We start from the raw sequence: 5,143 nt of genomic DNA on the forward strand, positions 1-5,143 counted from the left end.
AATAAATATAAGTTCTCACTTTTGAATCCCGTTAACAACAAACATGTATATTATTTATAAAAATACATATAAGTTTTCGGATTCGAATCTCACTCACCAAAAACAAACATTTACATTATTATTTATAAATAAAATCTCATCAATCATATACTATTTATACTATTTGAACCTAACTTGAAATTATAATTATATAATCATTGTTTAGTATTTTAGTATTTATATAAAATTTTAATAAAATTATATAAAATAAAATTAAAAATATATATATATTAACCAAGACCCGTGCATTGCACGGGCCATAAACTAGTATACATTAATAATTCAAATTTAAATTAAAAAAATCTTAACTCCAAAAATTATTTCAATTAAATAAACTTACTAATAAGTTTGTCTAATTTCAATTAAATTAAATTTACTAATAAATTTGTCTAATTTAAACTAACCCTCTTCTGGACCCTCTTCTTCCTCTTTCTTCTTGGTCTCGGAGCAATATGAATATCTTCCTCCTCTGTGCGATGAACCCAGGTACGTGGATATTTTATTTATATCATATCGTTGATGATTAATTAGGTATAATTGCATGGAAGGTGACCAGGTTTAGAATGATGAGAGGTTTAAAGCTAATTCAACTCTTTTTGTTGTTGAAGTCAAAAAACTTAATTGATTAGCAGTGAGTACCACATCACAAAAGGGGGAAATCTGGTTCGTGTATATAATGAGTGTTAGAAATAATACATAATTGGGGGAGTGTGGGATAGAGGAAGCGTACACGTGAGAGTTGTGATGCTAATCCGCCTCATGTGTCCACCTTGTCCTGCACTCCCCCACCCCCATCTTTTTAGTTTGACGTCAATTATTTTCTTTCGATTTAAATTTATGATAACATCCTAGACGCATCTTTGATTTTGTTTTACAAAGTATGCCTCGTTGATGTCATGCATCCCTGTTTTTACTCATTATTCACGATTGTAACAAGCCGTAGTCCCAACCTCATCGAGCAAATGAGAAATCCGATTCATGTATATATTAAGTGATTGAAATTATATATAATTGGGGGAGTGTGGGATAGAGGAAGAGTACACATGAGAGTTGTGATGCTAATCCGCCTCATGTGTCCACCTTGTCCTGTACTCCCCCACCCCCCTCTTTTTAGTTTGATGTCAATTGTTCCCTCTTTATTTATTTTATTTTAAATTTCCTTTTTGGTTATAGTCGTTTTGTCCTCTCTCCTTCCATTTTGTTATTGGAAGATCCCATGGATAAGTGAACTGATCTTTTAATCTCACTCCTGGGAATTGAGTATTATTAAAGTAATAACAGGAACATCAATTTAATTAAAGTATGGTTCCGATTCCTTGAAACTTAAATTGAGGATTACATAAAAGTGGCCATGTTTAGAACACATCCAAACCTAAACCTTGGAATTTATGTATGATGCAACGTTTACCATGTCGTGATAGTTTGGGCGGGAGAGCTAGGGTGATATATGCATCCGGTTGGACCTTGTAATTTTTTTCAAGCTGCCGCTGACTTCAAATTTTTTTTGGAAATAAAAAAGGATCCAAAAATCTAATAAATACCCACATATTCATGGTCAGTCTCTGATTTGTTAACACGCAAGGAGCAATTTCTTCCAATTCTGCGATGGTGCCTGGTACATGGATATCTCTTTTAATTTTAATCATCTGTTTAACATTGTGTCAATATAATTGCTTTCAAGGTCACCGGGTTTACCATCGATGATAAGAAGCTGAAAGCTAATTCAATTCCTTTTGTTTTTGAACATCAAAACTCAATTGATTAGTTATCGGTAATACATCAAACAAATGGGAAATCTGGTTTGTGTATATAATGAGTGTTGGAAGAATATGTAATTGGGGGAGTGTAGGATAGATTAAGCGTACTACATGAGAGTTGTGATTCTAATCCGCCTCATATGTCCACCCTGTCCTGCACTCCCCCACCCCTTTCCTTTTAGTTCGACTTCATATGTTTCCCACACACTCATGCCCCTACCGATGCTTCGTGATTTTTTGTGAAGTCCGCGACATTTTTTCCGCAAAGCAACCTGATTTACCAGACTAAAGGCAGCGTAGATCAACCTTCTTAGATGTTGTTAGCACACTTCTTCAATTTGTTTCCCCCACACAGACGTGCATCTACCCAAGCTTCTGCTTGCTTCATGAATTTTATTTGAAGTTCGCAACATTTATTCCTCAAAGCAGCCTGATTCACCAGACTAAAGGCAGCGTTGATCAACCTTCTAAGATCCTATTTGCAAACTAACGACGACATTTTCCCTTCTAATTTTTGCGATTCAGTTAGTCTCTCTGATAATTTTGTAGTTACATTATTATTTAAATTTATTTATGGTCATAGTTGTTCCTTACCTCTCACCTCCCTTCCTTTTGTGTTTGAGTCCTATGGAACGGGGAATGGATCCATTGATCTTACTCCAGGGAGGCAGGGACTGGTTAATGATCATGTAAAAGAAACAGCATTTTCATTAAAGTATAATTCTGACCACTTGAAATCTGAATTGAACAATAAAAATAGGTGGCAATGTAAAGAACACATCGAAACCTTACTCTGGTGTTTAAGTCTGATGGAACGATTTCGTAATATTTAATTAGAAGAGATTTAATTAGCAATATCTTAGAAGTTCTTCCCGACTTTATTTTTTAGAAGGCTGCATTAAATATTTTATTTTGATTATTAAATCATACTAATGTGGGAAGGAAAGCAAGGTTGTTATGTGCACCCGGTTGGACCTTGTCTTAGTTTTTTAAGTGTTCTATCTACATGTGCAATGAAATCCTTGGTGATAGTGTGGACACACTAGGCCTTTTGCTGAAAGAAAATAATGTTGCAGGTGATTAGTTCTCAGCCATAAATATTGACAATCTGAAAATAGAAATCCACCTTATATGAATGACGCAGAGGGTATTAATTAAAAGGTTGACAGAAGTACAAAATTTCAGGTCCATGATTTAATAGACTGAGGCAGATGTCTTCCTATTGGTCTCTTAATTATGCTTTGTGAATAGTTCTTGGATCAGTTACTCTTGCAATCTGGATTATTTAACTGTCAAGTGCTGCTGTAACCATGTTTTCTATGTGCAGGCTGCTCTGAGACACTGTCTTAAAAATAATGTGAGATATTCCTTTATCAGAGTTACCTAAATTGACTACAAGGCAGTTGATGTTACAGATCTACTTGGGAAGGAGGAAATAATGTATTTACGAAGATCTAGACAACTCGAGTGGACCCAGGTACATGGATATTTCGGAGCCAGGTACATGGATATTTTGTTTATATCATATCATTGATGATTAGGTATAATAGCATGGAAGGTGACCAGGTTTAGAATGATGAGAGGTTTAAAGCTAATTCAACTTTTTTTGTTGTTGAATTCAAAAAACTTAATTGATTAGTTGTGATTACCACATCACACAAGTGGGAAATCTGGTTCGTGTATATAATGAGTGTTAGAAGAATACATAATTGGGGGAGTGTGGGATAGAGGAAGCGTACACATGAGAGTTGTTATGCTAATCCGCCTCATGTGTCCACCTTGTCCTGCACTCCCCCACCCCCCTCTTTTTAGTTTGATGTCAATTGTTCCCTCTTTATTTAATTATATATGATAACAGCCTAATCGCATCTTTGATATGGTTAATTATAATTTAAATTTCCTTTTTGGTTATAGTCGTTCTGTCCTCTCTCTCCTTCCATTTTGTTGTGGGAATATCCCATGGCTAAGTGAACTGATCATTTAATCCCACTCCTAGGATCTGGTTAATGATAACGTAATAATAGGAACAACAATTTTATTAAAGTATGGTTCCGATTCCTTGAAACTTGAATTGAGTATTATATAAACGTAGCGATGTTAAGGACACATCTAAACCTAAACCTTGGAATTTATGTTTGATGGAACGATTACCATGTCGTGATAGTTTGGGCGGGGGAGCTAGGGTGATATATGCATCCGGTTGGACCTTGTATTTTTTTTCGAGCAGCCACTGAGTTCAAAATATTTTTACAAATAAAAAAAAGGATACAAAAATCTAACAAATACCCAAATATTCATGGTCAGCCTCTGTTTTGTTAACACGCAAGGAGCAATTGTTTCCAATTCTGCGATGATGCCTGGTACGTGGATATCTTTTTCAAATTTAATCATCTGTTTAACATTGTGTCAATATAATTGCATTTATGGTCACCGGGTTTACCATCAATGATGAGAAGCTGAAAGCTAATTCAATTCCTTTTATCTTTGAATATAAAAAACTCAATTGATTAGTAATCAGTAACACGTCAAACAAATGGGAAATCTGGTTTGTGTATATAATGAGTGTTGGAAAGAATATGTAATTGGGGGAGTGTGGGATAGAGTAAGCGTACCACATGAGAGTTGTAAGGCAGATGTCTTCCTATTGGTCTCTTAATTATGCTTTGTGAATATTTCTTGGATCGGTAACTCTAGCAATCTGGATTATTTAGCTGTCAAGTGCCGATGTAACCATGTTTTCTATATGCAGGCTGCTGTGGACACTGTCATAAATATAGTCAGGTGAGTTACCTAAATTGACTACAAGGCAGTTGCTGTTACAGATCTACTTGGAAAGGCGTTAATAATGTATATACAAAGAACTAAAAACCTCGAGTGGAAAAAGATGTGCTCTGGAGGAACGCATGATGTCAAGAATTCATCTAAACTTAAAGTTTTGTATTAATGTTTGATAGAACAATGTCATGACATTTTAAAAGGTTAATTTTCGGTAAGTGGTGTAATGTTTCCGTATTATCAATTATAAGTAATATATTTAGACACAAGATAATGACAATAAATGCATTTAGATGGACATTGTCTTATATAATTTTAAGCAGCCGATGAATGAATTTGATGTTTCTTTCTACTGAATTTTGTCTCTTTTGTGATCTATATTTTTTGCAAACCTTAACCTTACTATATTCATCTAATTAAGTATCCATGCAAAATTTATCATTTGACAATTTGTATAGTAAAATAATGGAACTCTGGGTGTTGGTATTTGCCTAGAATCCTAATATACTAATAACCTATTAACTTATTTCGTTTGTACTCCTGCATTAAAAAAAGTTTCTGTCAACAAGTAT

General features: G+C 34.4%; 1 long non-coding RNA gene across 1 annotated transcript; it reads left to right on the plus strand.

Moving 5' to 3' along the window:
* The first annotated feature begins 421 nt into the window (after positions 1-421).
* Positions 422-4,865, plus strand: LOC141661434 (uncharacterized). The gene is made up of 3 exons (XR_012549941.1): positions 422-525; positions 3,124-3,296; positions 4,546-4,865. It is a non-coding gene; the product is annotated as an uncharacterized LOC141661434 (long non-coding RNA).
* Positions 4,866-5,143: the final 278 nt, after the last annotated feature.

Source organism: Apium graveolens, chromosome 5, assembly GCF_009905375.1.
Source record: "Apium graveolens cultivar Ventura chromosome 5, ASM990537v1, whole genome shotgun sequence".
NCBI classification, from domain to species: domain Eukaryota; kingdom Viridiplantae; phylum Streptophyta; class Magnoliopsida; order Apiales; family Apiaceae; genus Apium; species Apium graveolens.